Genomic DNA, 10,281 nt, shown 5'->3' with positions numbered 1-10,281 from the left:
TGGTGGCCATCTTCAAATTTCTCTATTAATACAACAACTTGGTATCCTCTTAAACACTGTCCCTTGACTCTGGAACACTTCTCAACCACAAGTCTTCCCCAAGTACCACTTCCATTGCCTGGACCTCTGTTACCCTGGCTAATTGCTACTCATTTTCAAGTCTTCACTTAAACATCTCTATATCATAGGGCCTTCCATGAGTCTCTAGGGTTAATTAAATTCTCCTTGATTCAGATAGTTTTACAACCTCCTGTAACACACATCACTGTTTTAATTACTCATTGAATGTCTAGCTTTGCTGACTGTCATCTTCAAGAAGACAGATGGAGACCATCTGTCCTGTTCACTGATGTAGGCCCAAGTCCTAATAAAGTGCCTGGCACATTATAAGTACCTGATAACTGTTCCTTCAAATGTTGAATTGAAGTGAACTGAACCAACTTCTTAAATAGACTTTTTCATCACATTTCAGAAGGTATACAGGGAGCATATTAGTCAGGTTGGGCTTCTGTAACAAAGAACCATAGACTGGGTGGTTTAAACAATCAACTTTTATTTCTGAGTTCTGGAGGCTAGAAGTGTGAGATCAGGTTCCCAACATAGTGGGGTTTTGACAAATACCCTCTTCTAGGTTGCAGACTGTCAAATCCTACTTGTGCCCTCACACAGTGGAAAAATGCAAGTTAGCTCTCTGGCCTCTTCCTATACAGGCACTAATCACATTCCTCAGGGCCCCACCCTCATGACCTAATCACCCCCAACGCCTTGCCTCCAAGTAGTATCACATTGGGAATTAGATTTCAATATAGGAATTTGGGGTGGGGAAGCTTACACAAGCATTCAGTCCACAACAGCATTGAATGAAGGAGGTCATTAAAATACCCAGAAGTACCGTCAATATGGCACAGTTGAGGGACCTGGGAATATTTAACCTATAGGAAAAATAGGCATTTAAAGCCTGTAAGTATTGATCAAAGAGTTGTAAAATTACAATTTAACTGGAGAAATAAATATCAGTGATTTATTGCCCAGAAAGTTGACTATAATAAAATGCTTTGTACATTTCAAAATTAACAAGAGAGAAGATTTTAAATGTTTTCACCACAAAAAAAATGATAAATATGTGAAGAGATGGATTTTTGGTTAGGTTGATTTAATCACTCCACAATGTAAACATGTATCAAAGTATCACACTGTACCCCTGTACCCCACAAATACACAACACACACCAACTATTGTCATCAATTAAAAATATTTTTTTGCCTAGTGTGTGTGAGGCCCTGAGTTTAATCAACAGCATACAACAAATACATAAATAAATAATAAAATTTTAAATATCCTTTTAAAAAAACTGTATATAGACAATTGGTGTACTGGAAAAAGGACTGTATATTAGAAAACAATATTCTATCAATGTTGAGTTTCCTGAGTTTGATTATTGTACTGTGGAAATGAGGATATCTTGTTCTTTCAAGAAACTCTCCTAAGTATGAAGGAGTGAAGGATCACAAACTATGTAAAGCTAAAGTGAGAAGTCCTCCAATGATTAAGTAAAAAATATGTATATATAAAAATAAAAAAATAAAACCCACTGACCAGAATAGGTCTCGGAAGAGAATCACTCCCTAAGACAAAACTAGAATAGGAGGAAAAATTCAGCTCAATATGATGACAGACTTTCTCCATCAATAATGGCCAAAAAAAAAGTGGCATGCATGGAGGTGGGAGAAGTTCCTGGCCCCTGCCCTAGTTTATACAGGCATGACTTAAGACAGGACTTCCTCACAGGACAGCAGGTGAAGGATATGAGCACTGTCTTACTACACTTTCAGGTTTCCTCTGGAAGTGAAGCAAAACTAATATACCATTCTTCTTCTCCTTAAGCAATTCCAAGTTTAAAAGGAAAAGTTGCACAAAGAGAAATGGCAGACAAGACCTTTCAGAAAGAACTGTGTTTAACACACAGTCTGGTTCATGGTTCTTTTTCCTCCAGGTAAATTGGGCTTATTCCAAGAGATAAAATGAATTTGTTTCATGCTCAATTTGTTTTCAGTTGAGGTTTGATTGACTGGTTGGTTGGCTCTTTTGTTGGTTGGTGAGTTGTTGGTTTTTTTTTTCCTTTGTTCCTCTGGATGTAATGGTTGGTTGGTTGGTTGGTTGGTTGGTTGGTTGGTTGGTTGGTTGGTTTCTCTGTATCTCTGAATGTATAAAATGTTCAGCAACTTCGTGTATTTTGCACTTTCTTCTGCATTCTTTCAGTTTGTGGTTCAGCTAGGAGCAATTGCTCAACAAACATGAAAATAATGATTGTTTATTGTTGGTGTATAATCTTATTATTCAAAAATTCAATAAACATTTTTATAGAGGTTCAAAATTTCCAGTCAGTTCACATCCCTTGAGACATGGTTGGTAGCAAGATGTTGCTTGACAGAGATAGTAAAGAGAGAGAAAATTATTTTTGAAATAAAATCATGAAGCCATAATATTAGTGTAATTAATATTAGGGCTCTGGGGTTAAACACACTCTCTGCATTACTATCCATTCTGTTTGGCATTCTTTTTGCATGGCCTTTCTTGACTTTCAATACCCAGAAAAAATGGTAATTATGGTGAATATTGAAGGATCTGGAATTAAAAATAATTATACAAGCAGTTTTTCTAAGACAGACAGCATTTAAACAGATATTTTCATGTATTTTATTATTTCTGGCTTTATTTAGGGTTTCTCTATTATTAAGCAATATAGTGCACATGTGTGTGTGTGTCACACACACACACACACACACACACACACACACACACACCCATGCAGTTTTTTTTACAAAAAGAACCAAATTTTTTCTTTTGGAAAAAAAAAATAGTTATTTTGTAAAGTTCAAAATAACCCCATTTGGAAATAAAATCATTAAATGATGCTTAAATTTTACATGAATAAATATGCCAAATTATAGCATAATTGAAATTATTTTTATCTCTTTTGTACTCATTCTTCAAATATAGAGGATTTTAATGCACCTTTTCAAAACAGTGCAAGGATGGACTAGACTGGGAAAAACAAAGAGGAAGTACGTGAAAAGATTTTCAGACCTCGCAATGAAGGGCGGATGGAGTGGAGGTGCAGGCTGGAATGCAGTAGAAGCGGAGACAGGAAGAGCACAACCCTGATACAGCCAGATATCCCATCAGAGTTCAGGATTGTCCTAAAGCAGGTCACCATCCAGAAAGCAAGTGTGCTCAGAGCCTACTGAGCCTCCACAATCCCAAAGGTTGGTTAAATGGGGTGTTAGCCCAAAGACTCCAAAGCACTCTTTTTTCTTTAATTATTTTACGTTGTCAATGAACCTTTATTTTATTTATTTATACATGGTGCTAGGTTTGTGTCTGTGTCCTCTATTCTGCACCATTGATCTACCTGTCTATTTTGGTACCAATGCCATGCCGTTTTTCTTACTATTGCTTTGTAGTATAGTTGAAGTTCTGGTATTGCGATACCCCCTGCTTCACTCTTCCTGCTAAGGATTGCTTTAGCTATTCTGGGTTCCTTATTCTTCCAGATGAATTTCATGATTGCTTGCTCTATTTCTGTGAGGTATGTCATTGGGATTTTAATTGGAATTGCATTGAATCTGTATAGCACTTTTGGTAGTATAGCCATTTTGACAATATTAATTCTGCCTATCCAAGAACATGGAAGATCTTTCCATCTTCTAAGGTTTTCTTTAATTTCTTTCTTTAGTGTTCTGTAGTTCTCATTGTAGAGGTCTTTCACCTCTTTTGTTAGATTGATTCCCAAGTATTTTATTTTATTTTATTTTTTCGAGGCTAGTGTGAATGGGTTAGTTTTCCTAACTTCTCTTTCTGAGGATTCATCACTTATGTATAAAAATACATTAGATTTATGAGCACTGATCTTATATCCTGCTACTTTACTGAATTCTACATGGTGCTAGGCAGGTGCTCTTCCACTGGGCCACAACCCCAGCCCAAAAGCAGTCTTTTTTATTTCCATGTTTTTTATTGGTGCACTATAGTTGTACATAATGATGGGAATTATTGCTACATATTTGTTCATGCAGATAATATAACAATATGATTTGGCCAATGTTACCCCCCAGCACTTCCCCCACTCTGTCCCCATCTACCAACCTTGCTCCCCTTCCTCTACTGACCTCTCTTCTTTGATTTTCAGGAGATCAATCTCCACCTTTCTTTTCTTTTTTCATCTTTATCTTCCACCTATGAGAGAAAACATATGACTCTTGACCTTTTGAGTTTGACTTATTTTGTTTAGCATGATGGTCTCTCTCTCCTGCAGGTAAATTGGGCTTGTTCTAAGATATAATGAACTTATTTCATGCTCAATTTATTTTCAGTTGAGATTTTTCCATTCATCCACTGATGGACACCTAGGCTGGTTCCATAGTTTGGCTATCGTGAATTGTGCTACTATAAACATAGGTATGCATGTATCACTGTGGTAAGATGATTTAATTCTTCAGGATAAATACTGAGGGGTGGTATGTCTGGTCATATGGTGGTTCCATGCCTACTCTTCTGAGGAACCTCCATACTGATTTCAATAGTGTTTGTACTAATTTATAGTCTCACCAACAGTAAAGCACTCTATCTTTAAAAACATCAGAGTTCCATTTCTAGGAAAAAAAGATTGTATGGACTTTTTCCTATTTTTCCTGATAACTACAAGATTTTTTAAAAGGCATTATATACAAAATAAACATAAAACTGTGAAAGGTAAAAAGAAAGTAGACTGCCTAGGGACCTTGGAACCCATAGAAGCATTGTAGTGGGTTTACTAGGGTTTTGTTTGGAGGGAGCAAGGGAGGAAAGAGGTTCTTTGCTTCATAATGGGTACCCCAACCCTCTCACCAGAGCGGTATCAGAAAAGACTGAGGTGAAAGTAGGGGTTCTCATTATTGCAGACAATGAGAAGACCCCACCTCATCCTCTGGACTTCCAACCCTCCTCTCACCCTCCCCACTGGGTGACATCAGAGGAGGCTAGAGGAGACTTAAGACTTTCATCACTCCCCAGTGGTAAGCAGGATCCTCCAATCTATGATGTGATGGAGACCATGTAGGAGGAGTGACCAGGCACTCCTGTCTCCCCAAGCCAGAGTGATATCAGTAGAGAGCTGATATCTGCCCTCCTCCCGCACCTAGCAGTAATGAAAATTACCTGCCTCCAGGGGCCTGGGAAGAAGAGGCTGTGCCTCTCACCACCAGAGTGAGGTCCAAGGAGGCCTCTTATAGCACAGATGTAAAGAAGATCCAGAGTCTCAAAACATAATACCCTAATTCCAGGATTCCACTAAAAAATCGCTCACCATGCCACACATCATACTCGACAAAAAAGAGAAAAGATAATCAACAAACACCAACACCAACATGACAGAGGTAGAAATATCGAACAATGATTGCAAAGCAAAATTCCTAAAAATGCTGTAATGAACAATCATGAATAGGCTTGAAACTAAGAAAACATAGAAGATATAACAAAGAACCAAATGGAAATTTTAGAATGTAAAGATGTAATAGTTAAAGCAAACCAAAATGAATGAATGATCTCAACATCAGAATGGAGAGGATAAAGCATCAGAGAACTTGAAGCGAGAACAAAAGAAATTTCTCAGTTCAAACAATAAAGAGAAAATAGACTGGAAAAAGGAAATTGAACAGAGCCTCAGGGACCTGTGGGACCATAACAAAATATCTAACTTGTATGTCTTTGAAACCCCAGGAAAGGAGAAAAAGAGTGGAATTGGGAAAGTATTCAGGGAAAGGATACGAAGGTTCAGATAATGCTACAAGGTTCTCAGTACGGGGTCCTTGCTTTTCTCACCCCACCTAGCCTCCAAAGCTAAAGTCAATCAATTTTAGGAAAATTATATTGACCTTCTGATGGAATCTGAAGAGGTGGTCATTGCAGCATCCCAGGTCCAACTCAGAGCATGTTATGATAAAAGCTGTATAAGTTAAAAATCCCTTTCTGACTCTTAACAGTGACAGTTCACTCTCTAGTTTGGTCCCTTACTATGAGAGGAACCTTGGAAAATCCACCAGAAGCAGACTGGAGCTGTCAGTGGAACCACACCCCAAATTATGACTGTGGAGGAGAAATAGGCAGGAAGGGTAAATCATCCTCAGATTTGGTATTTGAGAAGGAATTGTCAAGAAGGTTGCTGCTGTCCTGCTTCCTGTAACAAAGGCCCCTACCTAAAGTGGGAACCACAAGAATTACTTCAATCTTGAAATCACTAAGAATTTTATCTTTAAACAGTTAAAGAAATTTCAGAGTTTCTATCAGTTCTTGGATTATTAAATATATGTCCCAAACTGTCAGTTTTTTTGGAAGAACATATTGTTGGGACTTTTTGTTATAGAAGGTAAAGTCTAGGGCAGAGTCTAGAATAAGAAGGTTGAAAACAGGAAGCTAAACTTATTCCATTGAACAAGTTATCAGTAAATTCCACAAGCAGTGATAATGTCCATTTTAGGTTGTTTCCAAATTTGTGCTATAATTGCTTGCCACTGTTACTGAGCCTTCAGATAAAATTCTCTGTAACTTATCTGGGCCAATGCTACACGAGGGATTAGAGGAGGGTTGGTCTTTTCTGGCTTTAAATGAACTGGTGTGGACAGGTACCAGGAGAATGATAGATTCGGATCTAATGAAAGTGAGCTAGGAAATGGATACTGGGAATCATGGAAACTGGTTGAACATATGAGCCCAAAGCAACCTGTATCCATTCCCCTTCCCCACCTTGCTTCAGGAAATTTTTTTATATTTTTAAAATTTTAATTCAATATACCAAATTTCTACTTGGAAGGATAGGATAACTGCAGAAGCCTGGAGACTTGGAAATATTGAGCTGCACATTTCTTCTTCTTGAGGATTCTGGGAATCTTATAACATATTGTACCTACCATTGACCATCGAAAATGTTCCCAAGATCTGGGTAATCTTATCCCTCAGGTATTGCAAGGTCTTGTGTTTGTTTCTTGCCCAGGTTTCTCTGTCGACAAATGAGACAGAGGCCAAAATTGCGTAAATCTTGCATGCCTTAAAAAAAAAAATCTCAAGACAAAAAAAAATAATGGAAAGAAAGAAAGAAATGTCAGGTTATCCTTGGCTAAACCTAATCAGCAATAAGGAAGTGCATGGGAGCGAGCTTTGAGGGAAATCATCCTGGGTGGTACTGTGTGGAATTCTACAGAAGGGAAAGTATAGGTTACTACCTAACATCTTCAATACAAAGGCTTCTGTCTTGGTTTGACTCTTCCTGATAGCACAGCCTCAGATGCAAATTTAGACGTGAGTCCACGTGGTTATTTGAATGAAGATCACAGTAAGCAGGAATGAGGAAATAGAAAGGTGACAAGGAGGAAAGAATACATCAGGATGTGTTATCATAAATGGAGGTTTGATTCCTCCAGGTCCACTGAGAAATGAACCAAATACCCCATAGAATCACACTAGAAAAAAATAGGAGACTTAAATATTTCTCTAAATTGCTTTCCAAAGCCCTTGTTTCAGTATTGCTTCCAGACACAGAAATCCCTGCCACTTCCACTAGGTACTTTCTGAACCAATTCCCAGGAAAACAGGAGACAGCTACCAGCAAAAGTCTGACCTCCCAAGGAATGTTCTTTAATACTGAGACCAAAATCAGAGGTTGGCTGAAAGGAAGAGATGCAGGGTACCCAAGGCATCAACCCAGCATCTGAAGCAGTCACCCAACTTCATGTGATGTACCTCTTTTCAGCTCCTACAAACTTGTTAGTGGCAGCCTCAGAGCAGAATTCAGTCATCTTGTCCCCAGAAAAAGTGAAAATTTTCAACTTGCCTCTTCCAAGAATTCAACCTTTGTCAAATCATCTCACCCACTTATTCAACTGAATCATTGTAACCAGGGTTGGAAGAGAGATAATGTCTGTCACTGCCTTCAAGAAGTGTATGATTCATCAATAGCAACAGACACATAAAGAAATCGTTTTTAAAAACATGGTAAACACAATGAAAGAGGTTTGTCCAGGGCATAAGAAACTAGAAGAGGGAAGCCCAGTCTAGGGATTGCAACTTTGATCAACAAGGTCTCCCTGAAGCGGGCATTATAGTTCTGTGGAAGGGCATTGAAAACACATGAGTAAAAACAAACCACTGGCTATGGTTTGAACATGGTTTGAACCCCAAAGGTCCATGTGCTGGAAGCTTGGTCCTCATGATGGTGGCATTGAGGTGGTAGAAACTTTCAGATGGGGCCTAGTGTAAGGTAATTAGGTTATGGGCACTCCACCCTGAGGAATGGTTAATGCTCTCATGGAGTAGATCAGTCCTCATGGAACTGTATTAGTTTTCTGTGAGAATGGGCGTTACCAAGTGAGTTTAGCCTTCCTGACTCACTCCCTTGATTCTTCCCTTATCATTTGATCTTCAGTATGGACTCCCACCATGTGATGCCATCCTCCATGTTGTAATGCAGCCAGGGGCCCTCTCCAGATGCCAGCAGCAGGTCAAATAAGTCTTTGCTTTGTACATTCATGGTATCATATTACAACGACACAAGAGACTAAGCCACCACCATGCTGTATAATTCTGGTTTCCTCATTTGCTCTCTCCAATTTTTTTGGACTAAAGTTTGTACATACTGATGGCAACTTGATTTTGATACATCTACACATTATAGAATAACTAGATCATGCTAATTAACATTTTAAATACCTCACATACTTATTTTTTTGTGACGAGAACACATAAAATCTACTCTCAGCAATTTTCAAGTATATAATACTATGTTGTTACTAACTGTAGTCACCATACTATTCAGTAGGCTCCTTGAGTTTATTCCTCCTATTTAACTAAAATTTTCCTTCCAATTTTAGCATTTAATGAGAGCTTTTCCTTCACAATGATTTTTATTTATAAAAACATTTCATGTTTCATTCTATGCAATCAGGTCATTTTTATCCTTTTTACTTTTCTACCTGCTGTACAAACCTAGAAGACTCTCGATATTTGATGAATATTTAAAGAATGCATAAATGAGTTATTTTTATAATCTCATTAAATTCTTTTTTTATTATTATTATAAACAAATGGGATATATGTTGTTTCTCTGTTTGTACCTGGAGTAAAGGCATACCATTTGTGTAATCATAAATTTACATAGGGTAATGTTGTTTGATTCTCTCTGTTATTTTTTTTCCTTCCCCACACTCCCACCCCTCTTTTCCCTCTATACAGTCCTTCCTTCCTCCATTCTTGCCCCCCCTTAACCCTAACCCTAAACCTAACCCTAATGCTAACCCCTCCCACCCCCTATTATATGTCATCATCTGCTTATCAGCGAGATCATTCGTCCTTTGGTTTTTTGAGATTGGCTTATCTCACTTAGCATGATATCCTCCAATTTCATCCATTTGCCTGCAAATGCCATAATTTTATTATTCTTTATAGCTGAGTAATATTCCATTGTATATATATACCACAGTTTCTTTATCCATTCATCAATTGAAGGACATCTAGGTTGGTTCCACAATCTGGCTATTGTGAATTGAGCAGCTATGAACATTGATGTGGCTGCATCACTGTACTCTGCTGATTTTAAGTCCTTTGGGTATAGGCCAAGGAGTGGGATAGCTGGGTCAAATGGTGGTTCCATTCCAAGTTTTCTGAGGAATCGCCATACTGCTTTCCAGAGTGGCTGCACTCATTTGCAACCCCACCAGCAATGTATGAGTGTACCTTTTCCCCACATCCTCTCCAACACCTATTGTTGCTTGTATTCTTGATAATCGCCATTCTAATTGGGGTGGGGTGGAATTTTAGGATAGTTTTGATTTGCATTTCTCTTATTACTAGAGATGTTGAACATTTTCCCATATGTTTGTTGATTGCTTGTAGATCTTCTTCTGTGAAGTGTCTATTCATTTCCTTAGCCCATTTGTCAACTGGATTATTTGAATTCTTGGAGTAGAGTTTTTTGAGTTCTTTATAGATTCTGGAAATTAGTGCTCTATCTGAAGTATGAGTGGCAAAGATATTCTCCCACTCTGTAGGCTCTCTCTTCACATTGCTGATAGTTTCCTTTGCTGAGAGAAAGCTTTTTACTTTGAATCTATCCCGGTTGTTGATTCTTGCTTTTATTTCTTGTGCTATGGGAGTCCTGTTAAGGAAGTCTGATCCTAAGCCAACAAGTTGAATATCTGGACCTACTTTTTCTTCTATAAGATGCAGGGTCTCTGGTCTGATTCTAAGGTCCTT

The 10,281-nt window shown here is 38.1% G+C and overlaps 1 long non-coding RNA gene across 1 annotated transcript; it reads right to left on the bottom strand.

Moving 5' to 3' along the window:
• Nucleotides 1–1,397: 1,397 nt before the first annotated feature.
• Nucleotides 1,398–7,018, bottom strand: LOC306637578. The gene is made up of 3 exons (XR_013757219.1): nucleotides 6,945–7,018; nucleotides 4,147–4,236; nucleotides 1,398–2,423 (listed from the first exon to the last, which is right to left on the bottom strand). It is a non-coding gene; the product is annotated as an uncharacterized lncRNA (long non-coding RNA).
• Between the last annotated feature and the right edge of the window lie 3,263 nt (nucleotides 7,019–10,281).

Source organism: Sciurus vulgaris, assembly GCF_902686455.1.
Source record: "Sciurus vulgaris genome assembly, chromosome: 10".
Taxonomy (NCBI): domain Eukaryota; kingdom Metazoa; phylum Chordata; class Mammalia; order Rodentia; family Sciuridae; genus Sciurus; species Sciurus vulgaris.
Note: the sequence above shows the minus strand (reverse complement) of the source record. Positions and strands in the feature narration are given on the sequence as shown.